The sequence below is a fragment of the Arachis ipaensis genome, chromosome B8 (assembly GCF_059453495.1).
Source record: "Arachis ipaensis isolate K30076 ecotype BB chromosome B8, ASM5945349v1, whole genome shotgun sequence".
In the NCBI taxonomy this organism is placed as follows: domain Eukaryota; kingdom Viridiplantae; phylum Streptophyta; class Magnoliopsida; order Fabales; family Fabaceae; genus Arachis; species Arachis ipaensis.
The window spans coordinates 99521770-99543361 of NC_142443.1; the positions used below are offsets into that span (position 1 = coordinate 99521770).

Below are 21592 nucleotides of genomic sequence, written 5' to 3' on the forward strand. Positions count from 1 at the left end.
ATATGCACTGTTCAAGCATACATTCAGAAAACAAGAAGCATTGTCACCACATCAATATAATTAAACTAAGTTCAAGGATAAATTCGAAACTCATGTACTTCTTGTTCTTTTGAATTAAAACATTTTTCATTTAAGAAAGGTGATGGATTCATAGGACATTCATAACTTTAAGACAAAGTTACTAACTACTAATGATCATGTAATGAAGACACAAACATAGATAAGCACATAACATAGAAAACGAAAAAAACAGAGAAAGTAAGAACAAGGAATGAGTCCACCTTAGTGATGTCCTTGAGCTCTTCTATGTCTCTTCCTTGCCTTGGCTGCTCCTCCTTCATTGCTTTTAGATCTTCTCTGATTTCATGAAGGATGATGGAGTGCTCTTGATTTTCCACCCTTAGTTGCTTCCAATAATTGTGTGGAAGAAAATGTATCCCCTGAGGTATCTCAGGGATCTCTTGATCTGCAGTCAAATGTTCTACCACTGAGCTATAGACCCTTGATGGAAGCTTTTGTCTTCCCTTTCCTCTTTCTAGAGGTTTCTCTGGCCTTAGGTGCCATCAATGGTTATGGAAAAAACAAAAAAGCTATGCTTTTTACCACACCAAACTTAGAATGTTGCTCGCCCTCGAGCAAAAGAAGAAAGAATAGAAGAATAAGAAGAAGATATGGAGGAGATGGAGGGAGATGTGTATTCGGCCATATGGGTGGGATTGGGTGGGAAAGAGATGTTGAATTTTGAAGGAAAGTGGGTGTTTGGTAAAGGGTGGTAAATGGAAAAAAAGAAGGGATGATCATGAATGGAAAGAGAGATGATGAGGTAGGTGGGGATCCTGTGGGGTCCACAGATCCTGAGATGATCCTGTGGGGTCCACAGATCCTGAGGTGTCAAGGCATTTACATCCCTGCACCAATTTAGGCATGCAAAATGCCCTTGCACACAACTCTGGGCGTTCAGCGCCAGGTTGGTGCCCATTTTGGGCGTTCAACGCCCATTTGCTGCCATTTCTAGCGTTGAACGCCAGAACCATGCTTGTTCTGAGCGTTCAGCGCCAGGATGCTCCCATTCTGGGCGTTCAGCGCCAGAACTATGCTCTGTTCTGGCGTTTGAACGCCAGACAGATGCTCCTCCAGGGTGTGATTTTTCTTCTGCTGTTTTTGATTCCGTTTTCAATTTTTATATTTATTTTGAGACTCCTCATGATCATGAACCTATAAAGACACATAACTAAGAAAAATATAGTTAGATAAATAAACATTGGGTTGCCTCCCAACAAGCGCTTCTTTAATGTCAATAGCTTGACAGTGGGCTCTCATGGAGCCTCACAGATGTGCAGAGCTTTGTTGAGACTTTCCAACACCAAACTTAGAGTTTGGATATGGGAGTTCAACACCAAACTTAGAGTTTGGTTGTGGCCTCCTAACACCAAACTTAGAGTTTGACTGTGGGGGCTCTGGTTGACTCTGCTTTGAGAGAAGCTTTTCATGCTTCCTCTCCATGGTTGCAGAGGGAGATCCTTGAGTTTTGAATACAAGGGAGTTCTCATTCCATTGAAGGACTATTTCACCTCTGTCAACATCAATCACAGCTCTTGCTGTGGCCAGGAAAGGTCTTCCTAGGATGATGGATTCATCCTCTTCCTTTCCAGTATCCAGGACTATGAAATCAACAGGGATGTAAAGGCCCTCAACTTTTACCAATACATCTTCTACGTGTCCATAAGCCTGTCTTCTTGAGCTGTCTGCCATCTCTAGTGAGATTTTAGCAGCTTACACCCCATAGATTCCCAGTTTCTCTATTACAGAGAGGGGCATGAGGTTTATTCCTGAACCAAGGTCACACAGAGCCTTAAAGATCATGGTGCCTATGGTACAGGGTATTATGAACTTTCCAGGATCCTGTCTCTTCTGAGGCAATGTCAGTTGATCCAGATCACTTAGTTCATTGATGAACAAGGGAGGTTCAACTTCCCAAGTATCAATGCCAAACAATTTGGCATTCAGCTTCATGATTGCACCAAGAAACTTGGCAGTTTGCTCTTCAGTAACATCCTCATTCTCTTCAGAAGAGGAATACTCGTCAGAGCTCATGAAGGGCATAAGGAGGTTCAATGGGATCTCTATAGTCTCTAGATGAGCCTCAGAGTCCTTTGATTCCCCAGAGGGAAGCTCCTTATTGATCACTGGATGTCCCAGGAGGTCTTCCTCCTTGGGATTCACGTCCTCTCCTCTCCTCACAGGTTCGGCCATGGCGCTTATGTCAATGGCCTTGCACTCTCCTTTTGGGTTCTCTTCTGTATTGCTTGGGAGAGTACTAGGAGGGATTTCAGTGATCCTTTTACTCAGCTGGCCCACTTGTGCTTCCAAATTTCTAATGGAAGACCTTGTTTCATTCATGAAACTTACAGTGGCCTTAGATAGATCAGAGACTAGATTTGCTAAATTAGAAGCATTTTGTTCAGAGTTCTCTGTCTGTTGCTGAGTTGATGATGGAAAAGGCTTGCTATTGCTAAACCTGTTTCTTCCACCATTGTTAAAGCCTTGTTGGGGCTTTTGATCCTTCCATGAGAAATTTGGATGATTTCTCCATGTTGAGTTATAGGTGTTTCCATAAGGTTCACCTAAGTAATTTACCTCTGCTATTGCAGGGTTCTCAGGATCATAGGCTTCTTCTTCAGAAGATGCCTCTTGAGTACTGTTGGATGCAGCTTGCATTCCATGCAGACTCTGAGAAATCATATTGACTTGCTGAGTCAATATTTTATTCTGAGCCAATATGGCATTCAGAGTATCAACCTCAAGAACTCCCTTCTTCATAGGCGTCCCATTGATTACAGGATTCCTTTCAGAAGTGTACATGAACTGGTTATTAGCAACCATGTCAATGAGTTCTTGAGCTTCTGCAGGCGTTTTCTTTAGGTGAATGGATCCACCTGCAGAAGTGTCCAGTGACATCTTTGATAGCTCAGATAAACCATCATAGAATATATCCAGGATGGTCCATTCTGAAAGCATGTCAGAAGGACACTTTTTGGTCAACTGTTTGTATCTTTCCCAAGCTTCATAGAGAGATTCACCTTCTTTCTGTCTGAAGGTTTGAACATCAGCTCTAAGCTTGCTCAGCTTTTGAGGAGGAAAGTACTTGGCTAAGAAAGCCGTGACCAGCTTATCCCAAGAGTTCAGGCTGTCTTTAGGTTGAGAATCCAACCATAATCTAGCTCTGTCTCTTACAGCAAAAGGGAAAAGCATGAGCCTGTAGACTTCAGGATCTATTCCATTAGTCTTAACAGTATCACATATCTGCAAGAATTCAGTTAAGAACTGAAAAGGATCTTCAGATGGAAGTCCATGAAACTTGCAGTTCTGCTGCATCAGAGAAACTAATTGAGGTTTCAGCTCAAAGTTGTTTGCTCCAATGGCAGGAATGGAGATGCTTCTTCCATGTAAATTGGAATTAGGTGCAGTAAAGTCACCAAGCATCCTCCTTGCATTATTATTATTTTCGGCTGCCATCTCCTCTTCCTGTTCGAAAATTTCTGAAAGGTTTTCTCTGGATTGTTGTATTTTAGCTTCTCTTTAATTTTCTCTTCAGAGTCCTTTCAGGTTCTGGATCTGCTTCCACAAGAATGTTCTTATCCTTGCTCCTGCTCATAATACAAGGAAGAATGGACAGAAAAATGATAATAATAATAATAGAGATCCTTTATACCACAGTATAGGGATCCCTTATGTGAGTAGAAGAAAAGAGGAAGAAATTCGAACACAGATAGAAGAGGGGGTTCGATTTTGGTGATGATGTGAGGAAGAGATGTTAGTTAATGAATGAATAAATAGAATAGGATGAGAGAGAAGGAGGGAATTTTCGAAAATCATTTTTGAAAAGGGGTTAGTGATTTTTGAAAATGGTTTTTGAAAAATTAGTTAGTATTTTTCGAAAATTTTTTTTTTTTTGAAATAAAAAAAATAAAAATAATTAGTTAATTAAAAAGAAATTTTTGAAAAAGGGGAGGATATTTTCGAAAATTGAGAGGGAGAGTTAGTTAGGTGGTTTTGAAAAAGTTAAGAAACAAACAAAAAGTTAGTTAGTTAGTTGAAACAAATTTTGAAAAGATAAGAAGTTAGGAAGTTAGAAAAGATATTTTGAAAAGATATTTTTGAAAAAGATAAGATAAGAAGATATTTTTTTTGAAAAGATATGATAGGAATTAGTTTTGAAAAAGATTTGATTTTTAAAATCACAATTAATGACTTGATTCATAAGAAATCACAAGATATGATTCTAGAACTTAAAGTTTGAATCTTTCTTAACAAGCAAGTAACAAACTTCAAATTTTTGAATCAAAACATTAATTGATTAGTTATTTTCGAAAATTTGCTTATAAAAATAAGAAAAAGATTTTTGAAAAATATTTTTGAAATTTTCGAAAATAACTAAGAATTTTGAAAAAGATTTGATTTTTGAAAAAGATTTTGAAAAAGATAAGATTTTCAAATTGAAAATTTGATTTGACTCATTGGCAACAACTTGATTTTAAAAATTTTTGAAAAAGTCAATCCAAATTTTCGAATTTGATGAGAGAAAAAAGGGAAAGATATTTTTTTGATATTTGAAATTTTTATGAAAAACATGAAAAATATGCAATGCATGAAATTTTTAGATCAAAACAATGAATGCATGCATGAATGATATGAATGTCAAGATGAACACCAAGAACACTTTGAATGTCATGATGAACACCAAGAACATATTTTTGAAAAATTTTTAATGCAAAGAAAACATGCAAGACACCAAACTTAGAATTCTTTAATGCTTAGACACTAAGAATTCAAGAATGCATATGAAAAACATGAAAAGTCACAAAACAAAAAATCATCAAGATCAAACAAGAAGACTTACCAAGAACAACTTGAAGATCATGAAGAACACTATGAATGCATGATATTTTCGAAAAAATGCAAGATGCATATGCAAGTGACACCAAACTTATAATGTGACTCAAGACTCAAACAAGAAACAGAAAATATTTTTGATTTTTATGATTTTCTAATTTTTTTGGATTTTTATTTTATATTTTTCGAAAATTATATGAAAAAAGAAAAAAAGAAAAGAAAAAAAATAAGGATTCCAAAATTTTTAATATGAATTCCAGGAATCTTGCCATGTTGGTCTAAAGCTTCAGTCCAGGAATTAGACATGGCTCACTAGCCAGCCAAGCTTTCAATGAAAGCTCCAGTCCAAAACACTAGACATGGCCTATGGCCAGCCAAGCTTCAGCAGGTGATCGTGGATCAACAGCGGGTAGATCAGGAACAGTAGCAGGTGGATTAGCTCCAACTAGCTTGCTCTTGATAACCAATTGCAAGCCTCAGTCCAAACGAATTTAGACATGGCTTTACAGCCAGCCAGGATGCAACATATAATTACATGGGCTGGAGTGATTAGTTTAATACCAATCCCAAAGTAGTTTGGGTATGGCTTTACAGCCAGATATGATTCAACATATTTCATGAAACACTAGAATTCATTCTTAAAAATTTTGAAGCCATAGAATAATTTATTTTTGAAAACATTTTTATTTTTTCGAAAACAAAGAAGAATTTTTGAAAGATTTTTGAAAAATTTTTGAAAAGAAAACAAAAAGAAAATTACCTAATCTGAGCAACAAGATGAACCGTCAGTTGTCCAAACTCAAACAATCCCCGGCAACGGCGCCAAAAACTTGGTGCACGAAATTGTGATCTCCAGGCTCGAACAAATCCTGGTAATGGCTCCAAAGCTTGGTGCTCTGATCTTAATTCATTATTGTCACAACTTCGATACAACTAACCAGCAAGTGCACTAGGTCGTCCAAGTAATACCTTACGTGAGTAAGGGTCGAATCCCACGGAGATTGTTGGTATGAAGCAAGCTATGGTCACCTTGTAAATCTCAGTCAGGCGGATATAAAATAATCATGGAGTTTTCGAATATTAATTAATAAAATAGGGATAGAGATACTTATGTAGGTTCATTGGCAGGAATTTCAGATAAGCGAATGGAGATACTGTGCCCTTTCTTTTTCTACTTTCCTACTTCTTCCTACAATCCTTCTTACTCCTTTCCATGGCTGGCTGTATGCAAGGGCATCACCGTTGTCAGTGGCTATATCCCCTCCTCTCAGTGAATCATATGCTAACGCACCCTGTCACGGCACGGCTATTCATCTGTCGGTTCTCGATCATGCTGGAATAGGATTCACCCTCCTTTTGCGTCTGTCACTAACGCCCAGCACTCGCGAGTTTGAAGCTCGTCACAGTCATTCAATCATTGAATCCTACTCAGAATACCACAGACAAGGTTTAGACCTTCCGGATTCTCTTGAATGCCGCCATCATTCTAGCTTACGCCACGAAGATTCTGGTTAGGAGATCTAAGAGATACTCATTCAGTCGAAGGTAGAACGGAAGTGGTTGTTAGGCACGCGTTCATAAGGAATGATGATGATTGTCACGTTCATCACATTCAGGTTGAAGTGCGAATGAATATCTTAGAAGCGAAATAAGATGAATTGAATAGAAAACAGTAGTACTTTGCATTAATCTTTGAGGAACAGCAGAGCTCCACACCTTAATCTATGGAGTGTAGAAACTCTACCGTATGAAAATACATAAGTGAATAGAGGGTAAGCATGGCCGAATGGCCAGCCTCCCATGGAGGTCTAGAGATCTAAAATTGATCAAAAGATACTAATACAATAGTAAAAGGTCCTATTTATAATAAACTAGTCACTAGGGTTTACATGAGTAAGTAATTGATGCATAAATCCACTTCCGGGGCCCACTTGGTGTGTGCTTGGGCTTGGGCTTGAGTGTTACACGTGCAGAGGCCATTTGTGGAGTTGAACGCCAGTTTCTGTGCCAGTTTGGGCGTTCAACATTGGTTTTGGATCCTTTTCTGGCGCTGGACGCCAGATTTGGGCAGAAGGCTGGCGTTGAACGCCAGTTTACGTCGTCAATTCTTGGCCAAAGTATGGACTATTATATATTGCTGGAAAGCCCTGGATGTCTACTTTCCAACGCAATTGGAAGCGCGCCATTTCGAGTTCTGTAGCTCCAGAAAATCCACTTTGAGTGCAGGGAGGTCAGAATCCAACAGCATCAGCAGTCCTTTTTCAACCTCTGAATCTGATTTTTGCTCAAGTCCCTCAATTTCAGCCAGAAAATACCTGAAATCATAGAAAAACACACAAACTCATAGTAAAGTCCAGAAATGTGAATTTAACATAAAAACTAATGAAAACATCCCTAAAAGTAACTAGATCCTACTAAAAACATACTAAAAACAATGCCAAAAAGCGTATAAATTATCCGCTCATCAGTTATCAAAATGCTCTAAATTCAACACAAGATAAACCCTACAAAGGGAGTTTATCAGTCGTGTAGATGTTGCTATAGCTGTTGCGCCGTTCCTTTTATCCCAGTAAGTGTCTCTATCTCGGAATCCTCGCCATTAGTTTTCCATTATGTGTTTTAAGATTTTTTGTGATATTAATGTTTTAGGAATTAGAAACCGAGGTCGCACGTCACGTTTGAGGCTGTTCTGCTTTTGAGAAAGCAAGCGGAGCTGAGGTTTCAGTTGCCATTGATTTCGGGTCGAGAGGAAAGGAATTCCTTGAGGCGCTTGGATTGAGGTTTGAACGTGTCGAGGTAGGGGCCTTTTCGGAAAACCATACTTTATAAATTAGAATTATTATATATGGATATTTATATGAGAAATGTATTTTTAGTGATTGTATAAGTCTTATGTGTTGTTTGGTTGTTTTGGATGGATATGAATACTTGTTCGATTGGATTATTGTTTGGTTTTGTGAAACGGACAGTTCTTGAAGCGTTTCTTTAAAGTTGTTTCTTTAAAGTTTCGAAATCGAGTTTAATCCGTTGGAAAATGATTTGAGTTTGAATTGGTTTTCTTTAGATATGAAAATGGTATGCACTTTTGGATTCAGCTTGATTTTGAATTGATTTGGTTTTGAACCCGTTAAAGAGGGTTGTGGAATAGTTTGGTTGGGACCCGGAGAGGGTGGCAAAGTCCAAGTTTTAGGGGAGGTGCTGCCGAAATTCCTATAAAATTCGAGACTTTATTGAAATATCCTTTGGAAAATTATGAGTTTAAGACTTTTATTATTTCATTTAAATTGTTTAAGAAAGTTATAAAATATGTTTTGAAATAAATTATTGAAAAGAAAAATTTTGATTTAGCCTAGTTTCTTAAGAAAAGTATTCTATCTCTTTTGGGAGCGAATCATTTAGAAGATACTTATGTTTAAGGCTATTTTAAATATGAAAATGGTTTATGTTTTTAGAAAATTGGCTTGAGAATTTTCAATTGGAGGAGTTTTAGTGACTTTGAAAGAACTTGGATTTCAATTGACAGGTCTCATTTTACAAGGTCTTTAGGAGAAGTTTAAAGCATTCTTTAAATTCTGAGTTTGGCAAAACTAAAATAATTTCTGAGCAGTTGGAAATGCTCCGGATTTTATCATGGAATTGAAGTTGGTTTTGGTTTAAGTAAAAGAGATGGTTTCTTTGAAATTTGTTTGGAGTAATTGGTACACGATTTGGTTTGGCTTAAATCCTCTTTTATTTATTCGAATCAAGAAAATAAGGTTTTCAAGATTTTTATCAATTTGAGGAAATGGGTTAGGTTATTCTCCCCTAAAGTCTTGTGACTCTGCTGAGAAATTTTTATTACTACATCCTGTTTTAGGATGAATGATTTTGAATCTTTTAGAAGAAACTTTTAATTTGGTGTGGTTTGTGAAATATTTTGGGAATATGTTGTGGATGGTTGATGAGCGGATAATTTATACGCTTTTTGGCATTGTTTTTAGTATGTTTTTAGTATAATTTAGTTAGTTTTTTATTATATTTCTATTAGTTTTTAAATAAAAATCACAATTCTGGACTTTACTATGAGTTTGTGTGTTTTTCTATAATTTCAGGTATTTTCTGGCTGAAATTGAGGAAGCTGAGCAAAAATCTGATTCAGGCTGAAAAAGGACTGCTGATGCTGTTGGATTCTGACCTCCCTGCACTCGGAATGGATTTTCTGGAGCTACAAGAGTCAAATTGGCACGCTCTCAATTGCGTTGGAAAGTAGACATCTAGGACTTTCCAGCAATATATAATAGTCCATGCTTTGCTCAAAGATAGATGATGTAAACTAGCGTTCAACGCAAGTTCCATGTTGCAGTCTAGCGTCAAACGCCAGAAACAGGTTACAAATGGGAGTTGAACGCCAGAAACAGGTTACAACCTGGCGTTTAACTCCAGAAACAGCCTAGAAACGTGAGAAGATTAAGTCTGAGTCCCAGCACATACTAAGTGGGCCCCAGAAGTGGATTTCTGCACCATCTATCATAGTTTATTCATTTTCTGTAAACCTAGGTTACTAGTTTAGTATTTAAACAACTTTTAGAGGTTTATTTCGCACCTCATGACATTTTTAGATCTGAACTTTGTACTCTTTGATGGCATGAGTCTCTAAACTCCATTGTTGGGGATGAGGAGCTCTGCTGTGTCTCAATGAATTAATACAAGTATTTCTGTTTTCTATTCAAACACGCTTGTTTCTATCTAAGATGTTTATTCGCACTTCAATATGATGAATGTGATGATCCGTGACACTCATCACCATTCTCAATCTATGAACGCGTACCTGACAACCACTCCCGTTCTACATTCGATTGAATGAATGTCTCTTGGATTCCTTAATCAGAATCTTCGTGGTATAAACTAGAATCCATTGGCAGCATTCTTGAGAATCCGGAAAGTCTAAACCTTGTCTGTGGTATTCCGAGTATGATTCAGGGATTGAATGACTGTGACGAGCTTCAAACTCACAAAGGTTGGGCGTAGTGACAGACGCAAAAGGACCAACGGATCCTATTCCAGCATGAGTGAGAACCGACAGATGATTAGCTGGGCGGTGATAGCGCACCTGGACCATTTTCACTGAGAGGACGGATGGTAGCCATTGACAACGGTGATCCACCAACATACAGCTTGCCATAGGAAGACCTTGCGTGCATAAAGAAGAAGACAGGGAAAAGCAGAGATTCAGAAGACAAAGCATCTCCTAAACTCCAACATATTCTCCATTACTGCAGAACAAGTATTTATTTCATGCTCTTTTATTTTTCGCAATTCAAACTGATAAATATAATTGATATCCTTTCTAAGAATTACAAAATAACTATAGATTGCTTCAAGCCAACAATCTCCGTGGGATTCGACCCTTACTCACGTAAGGTATTACTTGGACGACCCAGTGCACTTGCTGGTTAGTTGTGCGAATTTATGAGAAATAGTAATATTGACATTGACATACATAATTTCGTGCACCAAGTTTTTGGCGCCGTTGCTGGGGATTGTTCGAGTTTGGACAACTAACGGTTTATTTTGTTGCTTAGATTAGGAAAAATTTTTCTTTTTGGTTTAGAGTCTTATATTATTGTTTTTGGTTGAAATTTTCTTTTTAATCCTTATTTTCTCTTTTTAAATTTTTTGAAAAATTTTTATAAACTAATAATTGAGTTTTTCTATTTGAGTTTAGTTTCATATTTTAAGTTTGGTGTCAATTGCATGTTTTTATTTTCTTTTAAATTTTTGAAATTGTGTTCATTGTTTTTTTTTCTTAATCTTCAAGTTGTTCTTGTTTATTTTCCTTGTTTGATCTTTAGTTTTTCTTGTTTTGTGATTTTTCATGTTTTTCTTGTGCATTTTCGAATTATTAGTATCTAAAAAAAATTATTTATTAAATACCTTGTTAAAACACTTTAAATTTATATCTCAATTGGCTAGAGCGTGATGCTTATGTTCTTGGTAATTGGCTATCTTCTTTTTAAAAAAAAAAACTTTTTCAAAATTAATTTTTCTTTGAATAAATCTTGTGCCAAACTTTAAGTTTGGTGTTTTCTTGTTGATTTTTCTTTAGTTTTCGAAAATTTTGTTTTGGTTTTCTAAAAATTTTAAGTTTGGTGTTCTATCTTCATGTTCTTGTTGTTCTTGTGAGTCTTCAAAGTGTTCTTGAGTCTTCCTTGTGTTTTGGTCTTAAAATTTTTAAGTTTGGTGTTCCTTGGTGTTTCCCTCCAAAATTTTCGAAAATAAGGAGCATTAGATCTAAAAATTTTAAGTTTTGTGTCTTTTTAATATTTTTCTCTTTCCTCATTGAATTCAAAAAATATCTTTTTCCTTTATTTTAATTGATTTTTCGAATTTTCCTTTTAAAAATTCAGATTTTATTTTAAAATTTTTTATTTTATCTTATCTTAGTTTTAAAATTTCAAAATTCAAATCTTTATCAAAAATCATATCCAAAATTTTTCAAATCTTCTTAATTAAGTAATTATTTTAGTCTTAAATTTTTTTGTTCTTAATTTTCGAATTCTATATTTAATTTCAAACTATTTTATTCTCTTTTCTTTTATTATTTATTCGTTCCCTTTTTACAAAAAAAATATAAAAATATATTCTATTTGCTATTCATATCAATTCCCTTTTCTCCATCATGGATCTAAGTGGAATTGAACAGTCCAGAAGGACTCTGGGGTCATATGCCAACCCCACTACTGCTTCATATGGGAGTAGTATCTGTATACCCTCCATTGGAGTTAGTAACTTTGAGTTGAATCCTCAGCTCATTATCATGGTGCAGCAAAGTTGCCAGTATTCCGGTCTTCCTCAGGAAAAACCTACAGAGTTTCTGGCACAGTTTTTACAGATTGCTGACACAGTACATGATAAGGAAGTAGATCAGGATGTCTACAGATTATTACTATTTCTATTTGCTGTAAAAGACCAAGCTAATAGGTGGTTAAATAACCAACCTAAGGCTAGCATAAGGACATGGAAACAGCTGTCAGAAAAATTCTTGAATCAATACTTCCCTCCAAAATGGATGACACAGCTAAGACTGGACATCCAAGGCTTTAAACAAGGAGATAATGAATCTCTTTATGATGCCTGGGATAGATACAGAGAGATACTAAGAAAATGCCCCTCTGAAATGTTTTCAGAATGGGTGCAGTTAGACATCTTCTATTATGGGCTTACATAGAAAGCTCAAATTTCTCTAGATCACTTAGCTGGTGGATCTATACACATGAGAAAGACAATTGAAGAGGCTCAAGAGTTTATTGATACAGTTGCCAGAAATCAGCATCTGTACCTAAATAGTGAATCTTCCATGAAAGAAGAGGCTAAAACAGTAACTGCTGAACTCAGTCCTGCAGAACAAACTACTGAATTCAATCAGCAATTAGACTTTCTAACAAAACAGCTGGCCGAATTCAAGGAGATACTACAAGACACAAGAATGGCTAATATAAATATGGAGGTACAGTTGAAGTAAACAGAAAAACAGTTATCAAAACAAATAACAGAAGAGTGCCAAGCAGTTCAATTAAGAAGTGGAAAAACATTAAATACCTCACTTCAAGGCAGCAGGAAGCCAAGAAAAGAACAAACTGCTACCCAAAATCCCTCTGAGGACAGTAAGAGCCCAGAGAGGAATAACTCTGGCATTCAAATGCCAGAAACAGACAAGGATTTGGCGTCAAACGCCCAATGGAAGCTCAGTTCTGGTGTTCAAACGCCAGGAACAAGTAAGGAGTTGGCATCCAATGCCACTCCAGCTTCTAACCCTGGCATTCAAATGCCAGTGAGGGATCAGACACACACAATTGCTAATAACAACCCCTCTAAAAAGGCTTCTCCAACCACCTCTGTAGGAAATAAACCTGCAGCAACTAAGGTTAAGGAATATAAAGCCAAGATACCCTATCCTTAAAAACTCCGCCAAGAGGAGCAGGATAAGCAATTTGCTCGCTTTGCAGATTATCTCAGGACTCTTGAAATAAAGATTCTATTTGTAGAGGCACTTGAGCAAATACCTTCTTATGCCAAGTTCATGAAGGAGATCTTGAGTCATAAGAAGGATTGGAGAGAAACTGAAAGAGTTCTTCTCACTGAAGAATGCAGTGCAGTCATTCTGAAAAGCTTTCCAGAAAAGCTTAAAGATCCCGGGAGCTTTCTGATACCATGCATATTAGAGGGTAATTGTACCAAGACAGCTTTATGTGATCTTGGGGCAAGCATCAACTTAATACCTGCATCCACTATCAGAAAGCTTGGTTTAACTGAAGAAGTTAAACCAACCCGGATATGTCTCCAACTTGCTGATGGCTCCATTAAATACCCATCAGGCGTGATTGAGGACATGATTGTCAGGGTTGGGCCATTCGCCTTTTCCACTGACTTTGTAGTGCTGGAAATAGAGGAGCACAAGAGTGCTACTCTCATTCTAGGAAGACCTTTCCTAGCAACTGGACGAACTCTCATTGATATCCAAAAGGGAGAAGTAACCCTGAGAGTCAATGAGGATGAGTTTAAGTTGAATGCTGTCAAGGTCATGAAGCATCCAGACACACCAAAAGACTGCATGAAAGTTGATCTCATTGACTCTTTGGTAGAGGAGGTCAACATGGCTGAGAGTCTCGAATCAGAGCTAGAAGACATCTTTAAAGATGTTCAGCCTGATTTGGAAGGTTCATAGGAACTGAAAGAGCCTTTGAGATTTCCTCAGGAAGAGGAGAAACCTCCTAAATCCGAGCTCAAGCCATTACCACCATCCCTGAAATATGCATTTTTGGAAGAAGGTGACACTTTTCCAGTGATCATAAGCTCTGCTTTAAACCCACTGGAAGAGGAAGCACTAATTCAAGTGCTGAGGACACACAAGACAGCTCTTGGGTGGTCCATAAGTGACCTTAAGGGCATAAGCCCAGCTAGATGCATGCACAAAATCCTATTGGTGGATGATACTAAGCCAGTGGTTCAACTACAGAGGCGGCTAAATCCAGCCATGAAGGAAGTGGTGCAGAAAGAGGTCACCAAATTACTGGAGGCTGAGATTATTTACCCTATTTCTGATAGCCCCTGGGTGAGCCCTGTTCAAGTTATTCCCAAGAAGGGAGGCATGACAGTGGTTCATAATGAAAAAAATGAACTGGTTCCTACAAGAACAGTTACAGGGTGGCTCATGTGTATTGACTACAGAAGGCTCAACACAGCCACCAGAAAGGATCATTTTCCTTTACCATTCATAGACCAGATGCTAAAGAGACTAGCAGGTCATGAATATTACTGCTTTTTGGATGGCTCTTCAGGTTACAACCAAATTGCAGTAGATCCTCAGGACCAAGAGAAAACAGCATTCATATGTCCTTCTGGAGTGTTTGCTTATAGAAGGATGCCTTTTGGTCTGTGTAATACACCTGCAACTTTTCAGAGGTGCATGCTCTCTATCTTCTCTGATATGGTAGAAAAATTTCTGGAAGTCTTCATGGATGACTTTTCAGTATTTGGAGACTCATTCAGCTCCTGCCTTAACCATTTAGCACTTGTTCTGAAAAGATGCCAAGAGACAAACCTAGTTTTAAACTGGGAAAAATGTCACTTTATGGTGACTGAAGGAATTCTCCTTGGGCATAAAATTTCAAACAAGAGAATAGAAGTGGATCAAACTAAAGTGGAAGTAATTGAAAAATTACCACCCCCTGCTAATGTTAAGGCAATCAGAAGCTTTTTGGGGCATGCAGGATTCTACAGGAGGTTTATAAAGGATTTTTCAAAAATTGCAAAACCCCTGAGCAATCTGCTAGCTGCTGACACGCCATTTGTGTTTGACACAGAGTGTCTGCAAGCATTTAAGACTCTGAAAGCTAAGCTGGTCACAGCACCAGTTATCTCTGCACCAGACTGGACTTTACCATTTGAACTAATGTGTGATGCCAGTGACCACGCCATTGGTGCAGTACTGGGGCAGAGGCATGACAAGCTTCTGCATGTCATTTACTATGCTAGCCGTGTTTTAAATAATGCCCAGAAAAATTACACAACCACAGAAAAAGAATTGCTTGCAGTAGTTTATGCCATTGACAAGTTTAGATCATACTTAGTAGGATCAAAAGTGATTGTGTACACTGACCATGCTGCTCTTAAATATTTACTCACAAAGCAGGATTCAAAACCCAGGCTCATAAGATGGGTGTTGCTTCTGCAAGAGTTTGATATAGAAATAAGAGACAGAAAAGGGACAGAGAACCAAGTGGCTGATCATCTGTCCCGAATAGAACCAGTAGAAGGGGAGTTTCCCCCTTCTATTGAGATCTCTGAGACCTTTCTGGATGAGCATTTGTTTGCCATTCAGGAAACACCATGGTTTGCAGATATTGCAAACTATAAAGCTGCAAGGTTCATACCCAAGGAGTACAGCATGCAACAAAAGAAAAAATTAATTACTGATGCAAAGTACTACTTGTGGGATGAACCCTATCTCTTTAAGAGATGTGCAGACAGAATAATCCGTAGGTGTGTGCCTAGAGAAGAAGCACAGAGGATCTTATGGCATTTCCATGGATCACAATATGGAGGCCATTTCGGAGGTGAGCGAACAGCCACCAAGGTCCTCCAATGTGGCTTCTACTGGCCTACACTATATAGGGATTCTTGAGAGTTTGTACGTAACTGTGACAGTTGCCAAAGAGCTGGTAATCTGCCTCATGGTTGCGCCATGCCTCAACAGGGAATCTTGGAGATTGAGTTGTTTGATGTATGGGGAATTGACTTCATGGGACCTTTTCCACCATCATACTCAAACACTTATATTCTGGTGGCAGTCGACTATGTATCAAAATGGGTAGAGGCTGTTGCCACACCCACTAATGATACTAAAACAGTGTTGAAGTTCCTCCAGAAACATATCTTCAGCAGGTTTGGTGTCCCTAGAGTGCTAATCAGTGATGGGGGCACTCACTTCTGCAACAAACAGCTTTACTCTACCATGGTCCGGTATGGGATTAGCCACAAGGTGGCAACTCCATATCATCCACAGACAAATGGACAAGTTGAAGTCTCTAACAGAGAACTAAAAAAAATCCTAAAACGGACTGTAAGTACCCGTAGAAAGGATTGGGCAAGAAGTCTAGATGATGCTCTGTGGGCTTACAGAACAGCATTCAAGACTCCTATAGGGACCTCTCCATACCAGCTTGTGTATGGTAAGGCATGTCATTTTCCCGTGGAATTGGAACATAAGGCCTACTGGGCAACCAGATTCCTGAACTTTGATGCCAAATTAGCCGGAGAAATAAGATTACTCCAGCTAAATGAGCTAGAGAAATTTAGACTCACTGCTTTCGAAAATGCCAAGCTTTATAAGGAGAAATAAAAAAGGTGGCATGACAGAAAGCTGTCATCAAGAGTCTTTGAAACAGGACAAAAGGTTCTGTTGTTTAACTCTAGGCTCAGGCTATTCCCTGAGAAACTGAAATCCCGGTGGAGGGGACCATATGTGATTACAAGTGTATCACCATATGGTTATGTGGAGCTTCAAGACATTGATTCTGATAAGAAGTTCATTGTCAATGGACAGAGAATCAAGCACTATCTTGAAGGCAATGTTGAGCAAGAGTGCTCAAGGCCGAGGCTAGATTAAAAGCTCAGCAAGGTCCAGCTAAAGACAATAAAGAAGCGCTTGCTAGGAGGCAACCCAGCCATTAGCAAAACTTTTTCTGTTATTTTGCCTTATTCTTCATTTATTTATTTATTTATTTTTAAAGCATATAAGTTCAATGTTAATAAGGTAAAGAGTCAATTGCATAGGTTCAAAGGGTTACAGAAGGATTCAGCACACAAAACAGAGAAAAAGAGCTCACTGGCAAGAAAACGCCAGTAAGAGGCACAACTGGGCGTTAAACGCCCAAAAGGAGCATCCACTGGGCGTTTAACGCCAGTAAAGATAGCCATCTGGGCGTTAAACGCCAGAAAGAAGCAGCTTCTGGGCGTTTAACGCCAGATTGACAGCATCCTGGGCGTTCAGAAAAATGCCCAGTAACAAAGGGGTTTCTGGCGTTTAACGCCAGCTAGAAGCAACAGCTGGGCGTTAAACGCCCAAAACAAGCAGCAACTGGGCGTTAAACACCCAGAACATGCAGCAGTTGGGCGTTTAACGCCAGGATTGTGGGGAGTAGGCAATTTCATTTCCAATTCAATTTTTTTCCAATTTTTATGTTTCAATTCATGATTTCTTGTACAAACATGTTACAAATCCTAATTTTTCAAATCCTTTTTTTTTCAAAAAGATATCAAATGTATCTTAATTCATAAGCCCTTTTTCTTAATCCTCTTCAAATTATTTTCAAATCCTTTTCAAACCAAATCTATCTTTTTTCACTCTAAAATCTTTTCAAATTATCAATATCTTTTTCAAATCCTCACATCATCTTTTTCAAAATTCAGATTTATCTTTTTTAAATATCTTTCATATCTTTTCAATTTTAAATCATATCTTTTTCCTATCATACTTATCTTTTACAAATCATATCTTCTATCATATCTCCTTCAAAATTTTTTAACCCACCCTCCCTTTTCCCTTTAAATCCTAATTCGGCCTCCCCCTCTCCTCCACAAGTTGCGCTTGGCTCTCCCTCTTTCCCTCTCTTTTCTTTTCTTTTGCTTGAGGACAAGCAAACCTCTAAGTTTGGTGTGTTTATCCGTGATCACTAAGCCAATACCCACTAAGATCATGGCTCCCAAGGGAAAACAAACCGACCCAAGAGGCAAGAAGGAGAATATTCTAAAACCACTTTGGAATCAAGGGAAGTTCATAACCAAAGAACATTCAGACCATTTTTACAAAATAATGAGTCTAAGTTCAGTGATCTCGGAAGTTAAATTCGATTTGAAAGAAGATGAATATCCGGAGATCCAAGAGCAAATTCGAAACAGGAGCTGGGAAGTCCTAGCTAATCCTGAAACAAAGGTGGGAAGAAACATGGTTCAGGAATTCTATGCTAATCTATGGCAGACGGACAAGCAGAGAATAGCTGGAACCGCATTCTATGACTATAGAACTCTGGTCAGAGGGAAGATTGTTCACACCCACCCTGACAAAATAAGGGAGATCTTCAAGCTGCCTCAACTGCAAGATGACCCAGACTCCTTTAATAGGAGAATGATGAGATCAAACCTGGGATTGAACAAAATCCTAGAGGACATATGCCTCCCTGGAGCCAAGTGGACAACCAACATAAAGAGTACCCCAAACCAACTTAAGAGAGGAGATCTCAAACCAGTTGCCAGGGGCTGGCTGGACTTCATTGGGTGCTCTATACTGCCCACTAGCAACCGCTGTGAGGTCACCATCAGAAGAGCAGTGATGATTCATTGCATTATGCTAGAAAAAGAAGTGGAAGTTCATCAGCTGATTGCTTGTGAGCTTTACAAAATTGCAAACAAGAACTCCAAAGATGCTAAATTGGCTTATCCAAGCTTAGTCTCTCTGCTATGTAAAGATGCTGGAATAAAAATGGAAGTAGATAAGTATATCTCAGTTGAGCAACCAATCACCAAAAAGTCTATGGAAGGACTACAAATGCAGGACGACCCCATCAAGAGAAAAGCAGAGGAGCTCCTCCCGAAAATCCCTCAAATTGAATACTGGGAGCGCCTAGAAGCATCTGTCACCAAGTTGCAAGAAGCTGTGAATCAACTAAAGGAAGAACAGCAAAATCAAAATAGCATGCTATGCAAACTGCTTAAAGAACAAGAAGAGCAAGGGCGTGACATAAAGGAACTGAAGCGCCAGAAGCTGTCTCTTGAAGGGCCAAGCACCCCACAGACTAAAGAAGCATCTACCTCCCAAAATAAAGGTTGTTGAGTCCTAACTCTGAGATAACCTTTTATCTATTTTAAGAGTATATGAGTATTAGAGTTAGAGTCATTTATTTTTAAGTCCTTAATTTCCTGTCTTTTATTATTAAGTGTCTGCTTTTATGCCTAATTTATATTATTAAATAATAAATAAAGATTAGAGTCTATGCCTTAAAGTTATGAATATCCTATGAATCCATCACCTTTCTTAAATAAGAAAATGTTTTAATTACACAAGAACAAGAAGTACATGGTTTCAAATTCATCCTTGAAACTAGTTTAATTATTTTGATGTGGTGACAATACTTTTTATTTTCTGAATGAATGCTTGAACAGTGCATATGTCTTTTGAATTTGATTGTTTATGAATGTTAAATATGTTGGCTCTTGAAAGAATGATGAAAAGGAGAAATGTTATTTGATGATCTGAAAAATCATAAAATTGATTCTTGAAGCAAGAAAAAGCAGTGAATACAAAAGCTTGCGAAAAAAAAGAAAAAGAAAAAGCAAGCAGAAAAAGCCAAAAGCTCTTTAAACCAAAAGGCAAGAGCAAAAAGCCAATAGCCCTTAAAACTAAAAGGCAAGGGTGATAAAAAGGATCCAAGGCTTTGAGCATCAGTGGATAGGAGGGCCTAAAGGAATAAAATCCTGGCCTAAGCGGCTAAACCAAGCTGTCCCTAACCATGTGCTTGTGGCGTGAAGGTGTCAAGTGAAAACTTGAGACTGAGCAGTTAAAGTCAATGTCCAAAGAAAAAGAAGAGTGTGCTTAAGAACCCTGGACACCTCTAACTGAGGACTTTAGCAAAGCTGAGTCACAATCTGAAAAGGTTCACCCAGTTATGTGTCTGTGGCATTTATGTATCCGGTGGTAATACCGGAAAACAAAGTGCTTAGGGCCACGGCCAAGACTCATAAAGTAGCTGTGTTTGAGAATCAACATACTAAACTAGGAGAATCAATAACACTATCTGAATTCTAAGTTCCTATAGATGCCAATCATTCTGAACCTCAATGGATAAAGTGAGATGCCAAAACTATTCAAGAGGCAAAAAGCTTCTAGTCCCGCTCATCTAATTGGAGCTAAGTTTCATTGATATTTTGGAATTTATAGTATATTCTCTTCTTTTTACCCTAATTGATTTTCAGTTGCTTGGGGACAAGCAACAATTTACGTTTGGTGTTGTGATGAGCGGATAATTTATACGCTTTTTGGCATTGTTTTTAGTATGTTTTCAGTATAATTTAGTTAGTTTTTATTATATTTCTATTAGTTTTTAAATAAAAATCACAATTCTGGACTTTACTATGAGTTTGTGTATTTTTCTATAATTTCAGGTATTTTCTGGCTGAAATTGAGGGAGCTGAGCAAAAATCTGATTCAGGTTGAAAAAGGACTGCTGATGCTGTTGGATTCTGACCTTCCTACACTCGGAATGAATTTTCTGGGGCTACAGAAGTCCAATTGGCGCGCTCTCAATTGCGTTGGAAAGTAGACATCCAGAGCTTTCCAGCAATATATAATAGTCCATACTTTGCTCAAGGATAGATGACGTAAACTGGCGTTCAACGCCAGTTTCATGTTGCAGTCTGGCGTCAAACGCCAGAAATAGGTTACAAATGGGAGTTGAACGCCAGAAACAGGTTACAACCTGGCGTTTAACTCCAGAAACAGCCTAGGCACGTGAGAAGCTTAAGTCTCAGCCCCAGCACACACCAAGTGGGTCCCAGAAGTGGATTTCTGCACCATCTATCATAGTTTATTCATTTTCTGTAAACCTAGGTTACTAGTTTAGTATTTAAACAACTTTTAGAGGTCTATTTCGCACCTCATGACATTTTTAGATCTGAACTTTGTACTCTTTGATGGCACGAGTCTCTAAACTCCATTGTTGGGGGTGAGGAGCTCTGCTGTGTCTCAATGAATTAATGCAAGTATTTCTGTTTTTCATTCAAACATGCTTGTTTCTATCTAAGATGTTCATTCGCACTTCAATATGATGAATGTGATGATCCGTGACACTCATCACCATTCTCAATCTATGAACGCGTGCCTGACAACCACTCCCGTTCTACCTTCGATTGAATGAATGTCTCTTGGATTCCTTAATCAGAATCTTCGTGGTATAAACTAGAATCCATTGGTAGCATTCTTGAGAATCTGGAAAGTCTAAACCTTGTCTGTGGTATTTCGAGTAGGATTCAGGGATTGAATGACTATGACGAGCTTCAAACTCACAAAGGTTGGGCGTAGTGACAGACGCAAAAGGACCAACGGATCCTATTCTAGCATGAGTGAGAACCGACAGATGATTAGCCGGGCGGTGACAGCGCACCTGGACCATTTTCACTGAGAGGACGGATGGTAGCCATTGACAACGGTGATCCACCAACATACAGCTTGCCATAGGAAGACCTTGCGTGCGTAAAGAAGAAGACAGGGGAAAGCAGAGATTCAGAAGACAAAGCATCTCCAAAACTCCAACATATTCTCCATTACTGTAGAACAAGTATTTATTTCATGCTCTTTTATTTTTCGCAATTCAAACTGATAAATATAATTGATATCCTGACTAAGAATTACAAAATAACCATAGATTACTTCAAGCCAACAATCTCCGTGGAATTCGACCCTTACTCACGTAAGGTATTACTTGGATGACCCAGTGCACTTGCTGGTTAGTTGTGCGAATTTGTGAGAAATAGTAATATTGACATTGACATACACAATTTCGTGCACCAATGGTGACTGTGTTTTAAAAAGGGAAATTTACGTTTGAGGAAAAGTGGTTTGTGATCTTGAAATGATTTGAGAAATGAGAATTTTAAAGTTAAGACT

The 21592-nt window shown here is 38.1% G+C and overlaps 1 non-coding gene across 1 annotated transcript; it reads left to right on the forward strand.

Moving 5' to 3' along the window:
* Positions 1 to 3012: 3012 nt before the first annotated feature.
* LOC148548986 (small nucleolar RNA R71) lies at positions 3013 to 3120 on the forward strand. The gene has a single exon (XR_015898284.1). It is a non-coding gene; the product is annotated as a small nucleolar RNA R71 (small nucleolar RNA).
* The last annotated feature ends 18472 nt before the right edge of the window (positions 3121 to 21592 follow it).